Source organism: Oncorhynchus keta, chromosome 3, assembly GCF_023373465.1.
Source record: "Oncorhynchus keta strain PuntledgeMale-10-30-2019 chromosome 3, Oket_V2, whole genome shotgun sequence".
NCBI lineage: Eukaryota > Metazoa > Chordata > Actinopteri > Salmoniformes > Salmonidae > Oncorhynchus > Oncorhynchus keta.
This window is the reverse complement of record NC_068423.1, coordinates 31,516,564-31,531,543: the sequence shown is the minus strand read 5'-3', so window position 1 is coordinate 31,531,543 and position 14,980 is coordinate 31,516,564. Positions and strand designations below refer to the sequence as shown.

The 14,980-nt window shown below is 47.3% G+C and overlaps 1 protein-coding gene and 1 long non-coding RNA gene across 4 annotated transcripts in view; both read left to right on the top strand.

Moving 5' to 3' along the window:
• The window catches only part of srd5a2b (steroid-5-alpha-reductase, alpha polypeptide 2b), a 65,852-nt gene that overhangs the window by 49,635 nt on the left and 1,237 nt on the right, over positions 1–14,980 (top strand). Inside the window, exon 1 of one of the 3 annotated variants that reach the window (XR_008092361.1) lies at positions 7,794–7,892. The exons of the other annotated variants lie outside the window; for them this stretch is intronic. The gene's annotated coding sequence lies outside the window, so the exon portion shown is untranslated. Of the gene's footprint in view, positions 1–7,793; positions 7,893–14,980 lie in introns of those variants that run through there. 3 annotated transcript variants of the gene reach the window in all.
• Positions 157–7,102, top strand: LOC127915835 (uncharacterized). The gene is made up of 3 exons (XR_008092446.1): positions 157–196; positions 490–553; positions 7,043–7,102. It is a non-coding gene; the product is annotated as an uncharacterized LOC127915835 (long non-coding RNA).

Below are 14,980 nucleotides of genomic sequence, written 5' to 3'. Positions count from 1 at the left end.
AGTATGTGTCCTCTCTCCCAGGTGGTCTGTTTCAGTATGTGTCCTCTCTCCCAGGTGGTCTGTTTCAGTATGTGTCCTCTCCCCAGGTGGTCTGTTTCAGTATGTGTCCTCTCTCCCAGGTGGTCCCAGGTGGTCTGTTTCAGTATGTGTCCTCTCCCCAGGTGGTCTGTTTCAGTATGTGTCCTCTATCCCCCAGGTGGTCTGTTTCAGTATGTGTCCTCTCCCCAGGTGGTCTGTTTCAGTATGTGTCCTCTCCCCAGGTGGTCTGTTTCAGTATGTGTCCTCTCTCCCCAGGTGGTCTGTTTCAGTATGTGTCCTCTCCCCAGGTGGTCTGTTTCAGTATGTGTCCTCTCCCCAGGTGGTCTGTTTCAGTATGTGTCCTCTCCCCAGGTGGTCTGTTTCAGTATGTGTCCTCTATCCCCAGGTGGTCTGTTTCAGTATGTGTCCTCTCTCCCAGGTGGTCTGTTTCAGTATGTGTCCTCTCCCCAGGTGGTCTGTTTCAGTATGTGTCCTCTCCCCCAGGTGGTCTGTTTCAGTATGTGTCCTCTCCCAGGTGGTCTGTTTCAGTATGTGTCCTCTCCCCAGGTGGTCTGTTTCAGTATGTGTCCTCTCTCCCAGGTGGTCTGTTTCAGTATGTGTCCTCTCCCAGGTGGTCTGTTTCAGTATGTGTCCTCTCCCCAGGTGGTCTGTTTCCAGTATGTGTCCTCCCCCAGGTGGTCTGTTTCAGTATGTGTCCTCTCCCCCAGGTGGTCTGTTTCAGTATGTGTCCTCTCCCCCAGGTGGTCTGTTTCAGTATGTGTCCTCTACCCCAGGTGGTCTGTTTCAGTATGTGTCCTCTACCCCAGGTGGTCTGTTTCAGTATGTGTCCTCTCTCCCAGGTGGTCTGTTTCAGTATGTGTCCTCTCTCCCAGGTGGTCTGTTTCAGTATGTGTCCTCTCTCCCAGGTGGTCTGTTTCAGTATGTGTCCTCTCTCCCAGGTGGTCTGTTTCAGTATGTGTCCTCTCCCAGGTGGTCTGTTTCAGTATGTGTCCTCTACCCCAGGTGGTCTGTTTCAGTATGTGTCCTCCCTCCAGGTGGTCTGTTTCAGTATGTGTCCTCTCCCCAGGTGGTCTGTTTCAGTATGTGTCCTCTCCCCAGGTGGTCTGTTTCAGTATGTGTCCTCTCCCCAGGTGGTCTGTTTCAGTATGTGTCCTCTCCCCAGGTGGTCTGTTTCAGTATGTGTCCCTCTCCCAGGTGATCTGTTTCAGTATGTGTCCTCTCTCCCAGGTGGTCTGTTTCAGTATGTGTCCCTCTCCCCAGGTGGTCTGTTTCAGTATGTGTCCTCTCCCCAGGTGGTCTGTTTCAGTATGTGTCCTCTCTCCCAGGTGGTCTGTTTCAGTATGTGTCCTCTCTCCCAGGTGGTCTGTTTCAGTATGTGTCCTCTCCCCAGGTGGTCTGTTTCAGTATGTGTCCTCTCCCCAGGTGGTCTGTTTCAGTATGTGTCCTCTCCCCAGGTGGTCTGTTTCAGTATGTGTCCTCCCCCAGGTGGTCTGTTTCAGTATGTGTCCTCTCCCCAGGTGGTCTGTTTCAGTATGTGTCCTCTCCCCAGGTGGTCTGTTTCAGTATGTGTCCTCTCCCCAGGTGGTCTGTTTCAGTATGTGTCCTCTCCCCAGGTGGTCTGTTTCAGTATGTGTCCTCTCCCCAGGTGGTCTGTTTCAGTATGTGTCCTCTCCCCAGGTGGTCTGTTTCAGTATGTGTCCTCTCTCCCAGGTGGTCTGTTTCAGTATGTGTCCTCTCTCCCAGGTGGTCTGTTTCAGTATGTGTCCTCTCTCCCAGGTGGTCTGTTTCAGTATGTGTCCTCTCTCCCAGGTGGTCTGTTTCAGTATGTGTCCTCTCCCCCAGGTGGTCTGTTTCAGTATGTGTCCTCTCCCCAGGTGGTCTGTTTCAGTATGTGTCCTCTCCCCAGGTGGTCTGTTTCAGTATGTGTCCTCTCCCCAGGTGGTCTGTTTCAGTATGTGTCCTCTCTCCCAGGTGGTCTGTTTCAGTATGTGTCCTCTCTCCCAGGTGGTCTGTTTCAGTATGTGTCCTCTCTCCCAGGTGGTCTGTTTCAGTATGTGTCCTCTCCCCCAGGTGGTCTGTTTCAGTATGTGTCCTCTCTCCCAGGTGGTCTGTTTCAGTATGTGTCCTCTCCCCCAGGTGGTCTGTTTCAGTATGTGTCCTCTCCCCAGGTGGTCTGTTTCAGTATGTGTCCTCTCTCCCAGGTGGTCTGTTTCAGTATGTGTCCTCTCTCCCAGGTGGTCTGTTTCAGTATGTGTCCTCTACTCCAGGTGGTATGTTTCAGTATGTGTCCTCTACTCCCAGGTGGTCTGTTTCAGTATGTGTCCTCTCCCCCAGGTGGTCTGTTTCAGTATGTGTCCTCTCCCCCAGGTGGTCTGTTTCAGTATGTGTCCTCTCCACCAGGTGGTCTGTTTCAGTATCCCAGGTGTCTGTTTCAGTATGTGTCCTCTCCCCAGGTGGTCTGTTTCAGTATGTGTCCTCTCTCCCAGGTGGTCTGTTCCAGTATGTGTCCTCTCCCCAGGTGGTCTGTTCCAGTATGTCTGTCCTCTCTCCCAGGTGGTCTGTTTCAGTATGTGTCCTCTCTCCCAGGTGGTCTGTTTCAGTATGTGTCCTCTCTCCCAGGTGGTCTGTTCCAGTATGTGTCCTCTCCCCAGGTGGTATGTTTCAGTATGTGTCCTCTACTCCAGGTGGTATGTTTCAGTATATGTCCTCTACCCCAGGTGGTCTGTTCCAGTATGTGTCCTCTCCCCCAGGTGGTCTGTTTCAGTATGTGTCCTCTCCCCAGGTGTTCTGTTTCAGTATGTGTCCTCTCCACCAGGTGGTCTGTTTCAGTATGTGTCCTCTCTCCCAGGTGGTCTGTTTCAGTATGTGTCCTCTACTCCAGGTGGTATGTTTCAGTATGTGTCCTCTTCCCCAGGTGGTCTGTTTCAGTATGTGTCCTCTGATTTTACATTTACATTTTAAGTCATTTAGCAGACGCTCTTGTCCAGAGCGACTTACAAATTGGTGCATACACCTTATGACATCCAGTGGAACAGCCACTTTACAATAGCGCATCTAAATCCTTTTCAGGGGGGTGAGAAGGATTACTTACCCTATCCTAGGTATTCCTTGAAGAGGTGGGGTTTCAGGTGTCTCCGGAAGGTGGTGATTGACTCCGCTGTCCTGGCGTCGTGAGGGAGTTTGTTCCACCATTGGGGGCCAGAGCAGCGAACAGTTTTGACAGGGCTGAGCGGGAACTGTAGTTCCTCAGTGGTAGGGAGGCGAGCAGGCCAGAGGTGGATGAACGCAGTGCCCTTGTTTGGGTGTAGGGCCTGATCAGAGCCTGGAGGTACTGAGGTGCCGTTCCCCTCACAGCTCCGTAGGCAAGCACCATGGTCTTGTAGCGGATGCGAGCTTCAACTGGAAGCCAGTGGAGAGAGCGGAGGAGCGGGGTGACGTGAGAGAACTTGGGAAGGTTGAACACCAGACGGGCTGCGGCGTTCTGGATGAGTTGTAGGGGTTTAATGGCACAGTCAGGGAGCCCAGCCAACAGCGAGTTGCAGTAATCCAGACGGGAGATGACAAGTGCCTGGATTAGGACCTGCGCCGCTTCCTGTGTGAGGCAGGGTCGTACTCTGCGGATGTTGTAGAGCATGAACCTACAGGAACGGGACACCGCCTTGATGTTAGTTGAGAACGACAGAGTGTTGTCCAGGATCACGCCAAGGTTCTTCGCGCTCTGGGAGGAGGACACAATGGAGTTGTCAACCGTGATGGCGAGATCATGGAACGGGCAGTCCTTCCCCGGGAGGAAGAGCAGCTCCGTCTTGCCGAGGTTCAGCTTGAGGTGGTGATCCGTCATCCACACTGATATGTCTGCCAGACATGCAGAGATGCGATTCGCCACCTGGTCATCAGAAGGGGGAAAGGAGAAGATTAATTGTGTGTCGTCTGCATAGCAATGATAGGAGAGACCATGTGAGGTTATGACAGAGCCAAGTGACTTGGTGTATAGCGAGAATAAGAGAGGGCCTAGAACAGAGCCCTGGGGGACACCAGTGGTGAGAGCGCGTGGTGAGGAGACAGATTCTCGCCACGCCACCTGGTAGGAGCGACCTGTCAGGTAGGACGCAATCCAAGCATGGACCGCGCCGGAGATGCCCAACTCGGAGAGGGTGGAGAGGAGGATCTGATGGTTCACAGTATCGAAGGCAGCCGATAGGTCTAGAAGGATGAGAGCAGAGGAGAGAGAGTTAGCTTTAGCAGTGCGGAGCGCCTCCGTGATACAGAGAAGAGCAGTCTCAGTTGAATGACTAGTCTTGAAACCTGACTGATTTGGATCAAGAAGGTCATTCTGAGAGAGATAGCGGTAGAGCTGGCCAAGGACGGCACGCTCAAGAGTTTTGGAGAGAAAAGAGAGAAGGGATACTGGTCTGTAGTTGTTGACGTCGGAGGGATCGAGTGTAGGTTTTTTCAGAAGGGGTGCAACTCTCGCTCTCTTGAAGACGGAAGGGACGTAGCCAGCGGTCAGGGATGAGTTGATGAGCGAGGTGAGGTAAGGGAGAAGGTCTCCGGAAATGGTCTGGAGAAGAGAGGAGGGGATAGGGTCAAGCGGGCAGGTTGTTGGGCGGCCGGCCGTCACAAGACGCGAGATTTCATCTGGAGAGAGAGGGGAGAAAGAGGTCAGAGCATAGGGTAGGGCAGTGTGAGCAGAACCAGCGGTGTCGTTTGACTTAGCAAACGAGGATCGGATGTCGTCGACCTTCTTTTCAAAATGGTTGACGAAGTCATCTGCAGAGAGGGAGGAGGGGGAGGAGGATTCAGGAGGGAGGAGAAGGTGGCAAAGAGCTTCCTAGGGTTAGAGGCAGATGCTTGGAATTTAGAATGGTAGAAAGTGGCTTTAGCAGCAGAGACAGAGGAGGAAAATGTAGAGAGGAGGGAGTGAAAGGATGCCAGGTCCGCAGGGAGGCGAGTTTTCCTCCATTTCCGCTCGGCTGCCCGGAGCCCTGTTCTGTGAGCTCGCAATGAGTCGTCGAGCCACGGAGCGGGGGGAGGACCGAGCCGGCCTGGAGGATAGGGGACATAGAGAGTCAAAGGATGCAGAAAGGGAGGAGAGGAGGGTTGAAGAGGCAGAATCAGGAGATAGGTTGGAGAAGGTTTGAGCAGAGGGAAGAGATGATAGGATGGAAGAGGAGAGAGTAGCGGGGGGAGAGAGAGCGAAGGTTGGGACGGCGCGATACCATCTGAGTAGGGGCAGTGTGGGAAGTGTTGGATGAGAGCGAGAGGGAAAAGGATACAAGGTAGTGGTCGGAGACTTGGAGGGGAGTTGTAATGAGGTTAGTGGAAGAACAGCATCTAGTAAAGATGAGGTCAAGCGTATTGCCTGCCTTGTGAGTAGGGGGGAAGGTGAGAGGGTGAGGTCAAAGAGGAGAGGAGTGGAAAGAAGGAGGCAGAGAGGAATGAGTCAAAGGTAGACGTGGGGAGGTTAAAGTCGCCCAGAACTGTGAGAGGTGAGCCGTCCTCAGGAAAGGAGCTTATCAAGGCATCAAGCTCATTGATGAACTCTCCAAGGGAACCTGGAGGGCGATAAATGATAAGGATGTTAAGCTTGAAAGGGCTGGTAACTGTGACAGCATGGAATTCAAAGGAGGCGATAGACAGATGGGTAAGGGGAGAAAGAGAGAACGACCACTTGGGAGAGATGAGGATCCCGGTGCCACCACCCCGCTGACCAGAAGCTCTCGGGGTGTGCGAGAACACGTGGGCGGACGAGGAGAGAGCAGTAGGAGTAGCAGTGTTATCTGTGGTGATCCATGTTTCCGTCAGTGCCAAGAAGTCGAGGGACTGGAGGGAGGCATAGGCTGAGATGAACTCTGCCTTGTTGGCCGCAGATCGGCAGTTCCAGAGGCTACCGGAGACCTGGAACTCCACGTGGGTCGTACGCGCTGGGACCACCAGATTAGGTGGCCGCGGCCACGCGGTGTGGAGCGTTTGTATGGTCTGTGCAGAGAGGAGAGAACAGGGATAGACAGACACATAGTTGACAGGCTACAGAAGAGGCTACGCTAATGCAAGGAGATTGAATGACAAGTGGACTACACGTCTCGAATGTTCAGAAAGTTAAGCTTACGTAGCAAGAATCTTATTGACTAAAATGATTAAAATGATACAGTACTGCTGAAGTAGGCTAGCTGGCAGTAGCTGCGTTGTTGACACTACACTAATCAAGTCGTTCCGTTGAGTGTAATAGTTTCTACAGTGCTACTATTCGGGGCTAGCTGGCTAGCTAGCAGTGTTGATTACGTTACGTTGCGTTAAAAGAACGACAAAGCTGGCTGGCTAGAAAAGCTGACCAATTAGAAAATATGTAGCTAGCTCTAGACTACACAATTATCTTTGATACAAAGATTAAAATGGCTATGTAGCTAGCTATGTAGCTAGCTACGATCAAGCAAATCAAACCGTTGTGCTGTAATGAAATGAAATTAAAATGTGTCCTCTCTCCCATACTACCTGTGGAGGTGGTCTGTTTCAGTATGTGTCCTCTCCCCGGAATGCGACCGGGTTGTTGGTCTGAGTGCAGAAGTTGTATTCTCTCCCCCAGGTGGTCTGTTTCAGTATGTGTCCTCTCCCCAGGTGGTCTGTTTCAGTATGTGTCCTCTCCCCAGGTGGTATGTTTCAGTATGTGTCCTCTCCCCCAGGGGTCTGTTTCAGTATGTGTCCTCCCCCAGGTGGTCTGTTTCAGTATGTGTCCTCTCCCCAGGTGGTCTGTTTCAGTATGTGTCCTCTCCCCCAGGTGGTCTGTTTCAGTATGTGTCCTCTCTCCCAGGTGGTCTGTTTCAGTATGTGTCCTCCTCTCCCAGGTGGTCTGTTTCAGTGTGTGTCCTCTCCCCAGGTGGTCTGTTTCAGTATGTGTCCTCTCCCCCAGGTGGTCTGTTTCAGTATGTGTCCTCTCCCCAGGTGGTCTGTTTCAGTATGTGTCCTCTCCCCAGGTGGTCTGTTTCAGTATGTGTCCCTCTCCCAGGTGGTCTGTTTCAGTATGTGTCCTATCTCCCAGGTGGTCTGTTTCAGTATGTGTCCTCTCTCCCAGGTGGTCTGTTTCAGTATGTGTCCTCTCCCCAGGTGGTCTGTTTCAGTATGTGTCCTCTCCCCCTGGTGGTCTGTTTCAGTATGTGTCCTCTCCCCAGGTGGTCTGTTTCAGTATGTGTCCTCTCCCCAGGTGGTCTGTTTCAGTATGTGTCCTCTCCCCAGGTGGTCTGTTTCAGGTGGTCTGTATGTGTCCTCTCCCAGGTGGTCTGTTTCAGTATGTGTCCTCTCCCCAGGTGGTCTGTTTCAGTATGTGTCCTCTCCCCAGGTGGTCTGTTTCAGTATGTGTCCTCTGTCCCCCCAGGTGGTCTGTTTCAGTATGTGTCCTCTCCCCAGGTGGTCTGTTTCAGTATGTGTCCTCTCTCCCAGGTGGTCTGTTCCAGTATGTGTCCTCTCCCCAGGTGGTCTGTTTCAGTATGTGTCCTCTCCCCAGGTGGTCTGTTTCAGTATGTGTCCACAGTATGTGTCCCCAGGTGGTCTATTTCAGTATGTGTCCTCTCCCCAGGTGGTCTGTTTCAGTATGTGTCCTCTCCCCAGGTGGTCTGTTTCAGTATATGTCCTCTCCCCCAGGTGGTCTGTTTCAGTATGTGTCCTCTCCCCAGGTGGTCTGTTTCAGGTGGTCTGTTTCAGTGTCCTCTCCCCAGGTGGTCCAACTACTTCCCCAGGTGGTGAAATGTGTCTCTCCCCAGGTGGTTTGGCTACGCCATGGCAACCTGGTCGCTGACTACCTTCTCCTTTGCCTTCTGCAGTATGTGCTTTATTGGACGACGGGCAGTCCACCACCACAGGTACACGAGGCAGACGTAATCTAGGGAAACAACACGGATTAGTACAATCTTTATATTTACATCATTTAGACAGACTACAGCACCATAATCTATACAGGCTACAGCACCATAATCTATACAGGCTACAGCACCATAATCTATACAGGCTACAGCACCATAATCTATACAGGCTACAGCACCATAATCTATACAGGCTACAGCACCATAATCTATACAGGCTACAGCACCATAATATATACAGGCTACAGCACCATAATCTATACAGACTACAGCACCATAATCTATACAGGCTACAGCACCATAATCTATACAGGCTAATCTATACAGGCTACAGCAACATAATCTATACAGGCTCTAACATAATCTATACAGGCTACAGCACCATAATCTATACAGGCTACAGCACCATAATCTATACAGGCTACAGCACCATAATCTATACAGGCTACAGCACCATAATCTATACAGGCTACAGCACCATAATCTATACAGGCTACAGCACCATAATCTATACAGGCTCTAACACTAGACCACCATAATCTATACAGGCTACAGCACCATAATCTATACAGGCTACAGCACCATAATCTATACAGGCTACAGCACCATAATCTATACAGGCTACAGCACCATAATCTATACAGGCTACAGCACCATAATCTATACAGGCTACAGCACCATAATCTATACAGGCTACAGCACCATAATCTATACAGGCTACAGCACCATAATCTATACAGGCTACAGCACCATAATCTATACAGGCTACAGCACCATAATCTATACAGGCTACAGCACCATAATCTATACAGGCTACAGCACCATAATCTATACAGGCTCTAACACTAGATCACCATAATCTATACAGGCTACAGCACCATAATCTATACAGGCTACAGCACCATAATCTATACAGACTACAGCACCATAATCTATACAGACTATAGCACCATAATCTATACAGACTATAGCAGCACTATACAGACTATAGCAATCTATACAGGCTACAGCACCATAATCTATACAGGCTACAGCATAATCTATAATCTATAGCACCATAATCTATACAGGCAACTGCACCATAATCTATACAGGCTACAGCACCATAATCTATACAGGCTACAGCACCATAATCTATACAGACTACAGCACCATAATCTATACAGGCTACAGCACCATAATCTATACAGGCTACAGCACCATAATCTATACAGGCTACAGCACCATAATCTATACAGGCTACAGCACCATAATATATACAGGCTACAGCACCATAATATATACAGGCTACAGCACCATAATCTATAGCACCATAATATATACAGGCAACTGCACCATAATCTATACAGGCTACTGCACCGTAATCTATACAGGCTACAGCACAATAATCTACACAGGCGACAGCACCATAATCTATACAGGCAACTGCACCATAATCTATACAGGCTACAGCACCATAATATATGCAGGCTACAGCAACATAATCTATACAGGCTCCAGCACCATAATCTATACAGGCTCTAACACTAGATCACCATAATCTATACAGACTACAGCACCATAATCTATACAGACTACAGCACCATAATCTATACAGGCTACAGCACCATAATCTATACAGGCTACAGCACCATAATCTATACAGGCTACAGCACCATCAACTATACAGGCTACAGCCCCATAATCTATACAGGCTCTAACACTAGATCACCATAATCTATACAGGCTACAGCACCATAATCTATACAGGCTACAGCACCATAATCTATACAGGCTACAGCACCATAATCTATACAGGCTCTAACACTAGATCACCATAATCTATACAGGCTACAGCACCATAATCTATACAGGCTACAGCAACATAATCTATACAGGCTACAGCACCATAATCTATACAGGCTACAGCACCATAATCTATACAGGCTACAGCACCATAATCTATACAGGCTACAGCACCATAATCTATACAGGCTCTAACTCTAGATCACCATAATCTATACAGGCTACAGCAACATAATCTATACAGCCTACAGCCCCATAATCTATACAGGCTACAGCACCATAATCTATACAGGCTCTAACACTAGATCACCATAATCTATACAGGCTACAGCACCATAATCTATACAGGCTACAGCCCCATAATCTATACAGGCTACAGCACCATAAACTATACAGGCTACAGCCCCATAATCTAAACATGCTCCAGCACCATAATCTATACAGGCTCTAACACTAGATCACCATAATCTATACAGGCTAAAGCACCATAATCTATACAGGCTACAGCACCATAATATATGCAGGCTACAGCACCATAATCTATACAGGCTACAGCACCATAATCTATACAGGCTACAGCACCATAATCTATACAGGCTACAGCACCATAATCTATACAGGCTACAGCACCATAATCTATACAGGCTACAGCACCATAATATATGCAGGCTACAGCAACATAATCTATACAGGCTACAGCACCATAATCTATACAGGCTCTAACACTAGATCACCATAATCTATACAGACTACAGCACCATAATCTATACAGACTACAGCACCATAATCTATACAGGCTACAGCACCATAATCTATACAGGCTACAGCACCATAATCTATACAGGCTACAGCACCATAATCTATACAGGCTACAGCACCATAATCTATACAGGCTCTAATAGAGATCTACCTAGATGACCTGTATATAGACAGTAGAGATCTACCGAGATATCTACATATAGACAGTAGAGATCTACCTTGATATCTACATATAGACAGTAGAGATCTACCTAGATATCTACATATAGACAGTAGAGATCTACCTAGATATCTACATATAGACAGTAGAGATCTACCTAGATATCTGCATATAGACAGTAGAGATCTACCTAGATATCTACATATAGACAGTAGATCATCTCATAAAAGATGGTGCTGGAGTGGGTGGCTGCGGTCTTATCGGCTCTTAACCAACCATGCTATTTTGTTACTACATAATGTTTTGTACATGTTTTGTCCATCATGTTGCTGCTATCGTCTCTTATGACCGAAAAGAGCTTCTGGACATCAGAACTGCGATTACTCACCTCAGATTAGACTAAGAGTTCTTCTTTAGTGAGTCGGACGTGAGGGAGGTACTACAGACACCCGACCAGGCCCAGATCCCCAGCATTTCCTGGAGAAGGAAACTAAGATTTTGCGGGAAAAGATCAGGGTGCCTTGTGAGGTTCAGGAGACGAGGAGGCTAATCTGCCTTTGCCTTCCGTCCTGCTCGGTAACGTTCAATCGCTGGAAAATAAATGGGATGAACTGAAAGCACGTATGTCCTACCAGCAGCACATTAAAACTGTAATATCTTATGTTTCACTGATTCGTGGCTGAACGACGAAGTTAAGAACATACAGCTGGCGGGTTATACACTATATCGGCAGAACGGCAGACTCTGGGCGTGGGCCTTTGCATATACAGTATGAGTACACCCAACATAAGACTCCTGAACACCTAATCAAATGGCTACCCAGCATTGCCCTACCCTCTTCTACTCTCTGTTATTATCTATATACAGTGCCTTTGCGAAAGTATTCGGCCCCCTTGAACTTTGCGACCTTTTGCCACATTTCAGGCTTCAAACATAAAGATATAAAACTGTATTTTTTTGTGAAGAATCAACAACAAGTGGGACACAATCATGAAGTGGAACGACATTTATTGGATATTTCAAACTTTTTTAACAAATCAAAAACGGAAAAATTGGGCGTGCAAAATTATTCAGCCCCTTTACTTTCAGTGCAGCAAACTCTCTCCAGAAGTTCAGTGAGGATCTCTGAATGATCCAATGTTGACCTAAATGACTAATGATGATAAATACAATCCACCTGTGTGTAATCAAGTCTCCGTATAAATGCACCTGCACTGTGATAGTCTCAGAGGTCCGTTAAAAGCACAGAGAGCATCATGAAGAACAAGGAACACACCAGGCAGGTCCGAGATACTGTTGTGAAGAAGTTTAAAGCCGGAATTGGATACAAAAAGATTTCCCAAGCTTTAAACATCCCAAGGAGCACTGTGCAAGCGATAATATTGAAATGGAAGGAGTATCAGACCACTGCAAATCTACCAAGACCTGGCCGTCCCTCTAAACTTTCAGCTCATACAAGGAGAAGACTGATCAGAGATGCAGCCAAAAGGCCCATGATCACTCTGGATGAACTGCAGAGATCTACAGCTGAGGTGGGACACTCTGTCCATAGGACAACAATCGTATATTGTCGTATATTGCACAAATCTGGCCTTTATGGAAGAGTGGCAAGAAGAAAGCCATTTCTTGAAGATATCCATTAAAAGTGTCGTTTAAAGTTTGCCACAAGCCACCTGGGAGACACACCAAACATGTGGAAGAAGGTGCTCTGGTCAGATGAAACCAAAATTGAACTTTTTGGCAACAATGCAAAATGTTATGTTTGGCGTAAAAGCAACACAGCTCATCACCCTGAACACACCATCCCCACTGTCAAACATGGTGGTGGCAGCATCATGGTTTGGGCCTGCTTTTCTTCAGCAGGGACAGGGAAGATGGTTAAAATTGATGGGAAGATGGATGGAGCCAAATACAGGACCATTCTGGAAGAAAACCTGATGGAGTCTGCAAAAGACCTGAGACTGGGACGGAGATTTGTCTTCCAACAAGACAATGATCCAAAACATAAAGCAAAATCTACAATGGAATGGTTCAAAAATAAACATATCCAGGTGTTAGAATGGCCAAGTCAAAGTCCAGACCTGAATCCAATCAAGAATCTGTGGAAAGAACTGAAAACTGCTGTTCACAAATGCTCTCCATCCAACCTCACTGAGCTCGAGCTGTTTTGCAAGGAGGAATGGGAAAAAAATTCAGTCTCTCGATGTGCAGAACTGATAGACATACCCCAAGCGACTTACAGCTGTAATTGCAGCAAAAGGTGGTGCTACAAAGTATTAAGTTAAGGGGCCTGAATAATTTTGCACGCCCAATTTTTCAGTTTTTGATTTGTTAAAAAAGTTTGAAATGTCCAATAAATGTCCTCCACTTCATGATTTAGTCCCACTTGTTGTTGATTCTTCACAAAAAAATACAGTTTTATATATATCTTCGTTTGAAGCCTGAAATGTGGCAAAAGGTCGCAAAGTTCAAGGGGGCCGAATACTTTCGCAAGGCACTGTATATAGTCACTTTAATAACACTACCTACATGTACAGTTGAAGTGGGAAGTTTACATACACCGTAACCAAATATATTTCAACTCAGTTTTTCACAATTTCTGACATATAATCAGAGTAAATATTCCCTGTCTTGGGACAGTTAGGATCACCACTTTATTTTAAGAATGTGAAATGTCAGAATAATAGTAGAGAGAATGATTTCTTTAGGCTTTTATTTATTTCATGACATTCCCAGTGGGTCAGACGTTTACATACACTCAATTAGTATTTGGTAGCATTGGCTTTAAATTGTTTAACTTGGGTCAAACGTTTCAGGTAGCCTTCCACAAGCATCCCACAATAAGTTGGGTGAATTTAGGCCCATTCCTCCTGACAGAGCTGGTGTACCTGAGTCAGGTTTGTAGGCCTCCTGACAGAGCTGGTGTACCTGAGTCAGGTTTGTAGGCTTCCTTGCTCGTAAATGCTTTGTCAGTTCTGCCCACAAATGTTCTATAGGATTGAGGTCAGGGCTTTGTGATGGCCACTCCAATACCTTGACTTTGTTGTCCTTAACAGATGAACGTGGTACCTTCAGGCGTTTCGAAATTGCTCCCAAGGATGAACCAGACTTGTGGAGGTCTATAATTGTTTTTTTCTGAGGTCTTGACTGATTTCTTTTGATTTTCCCATGATGTCAAGCAAAGAGGCACTGAGTTTGAAGGTAGGCCTTGAAATACATCCACAGGTACACCTCCAATTGACTCAAATGATGTCAATCAGCCACTTTAAAGCCATGACATAATTTTCTGGAATTTTCCAAGCTGTTTAAAGGCACAGTCAACTTAGTATATGTAAACTTCTGACCCACTGAAATTGTGATACAGTGAAATAATTTGTCTGTAAACAATTGTTGGAAAAATTACTTGTGTCATACACAAAGTAGATGTCCTAACCGACTTGCCAAAACTATAGTTTGTTAACAAGAAATGTGCGGAGTAGTTGAAAACCAAGTTGTAATGACTCCAACCTAAAGTGTATGTAAACTTCCGACTTGAACTGTACATATTACCTCAATTACCTCGACACCGGTACCCCCTGTATATAGCCTCCACATTGACTCTGTACCGGTACCCCCTGTATATAGCCTCCACATTGACTCTGTACCGGTACCCACTGTATATAGCCTCCACATTGACTCTGTACCGTAACACCCTGTATATAGCCTCCACATTGACTCTGTACCGGTACCCCCTGTATATAGCCTCCACATTGACTCTGTACCGGTACCCACTGTATATAGCCTCCACATTGACTCTGTACCGTAACACCCTGTATATAGCCTCCACACTGACTCTGTACCGTAACACCCTGTATATAGCCTCCACATTGACTCTGTACCGGTACCCACTGTATATAGCCTCCACATTGACTCTGTACCGTAACACCCTGTATATAGCCTCCACACTGACTCTGTACCGTAACACCCTGTATATAGCCTCCACATTGACTCTGTACCGTAATACCCCGTATATAGCCTCCACATTGACTCTGTACCGTAATACCCTGTATATAGCCTCCACATTGACTCTGTACCGTAACACCCTGTATATAGCCTCCACACTGACTCTGTACCGTAACACCCTGTATATAGCCTCCACATTGACTCTGTACCGGTACCCCCTTTATATAGCCTCCACATTGACTCTGTACCGGTGCCCCCTGTATATAGCCTCCACATTGACTCTGTATATAGCCTCCACATTGACTCTGTACCGTAACACCCTGTATATAGCCTCCACATTGACTCTGTACCGTAACACCCTGTATATAGCCTCCACAGTGACTCTGTACCGGTACCCCGTGTATATAGCCTCCACATTGACTCTGTACCGTAACACCCTGTA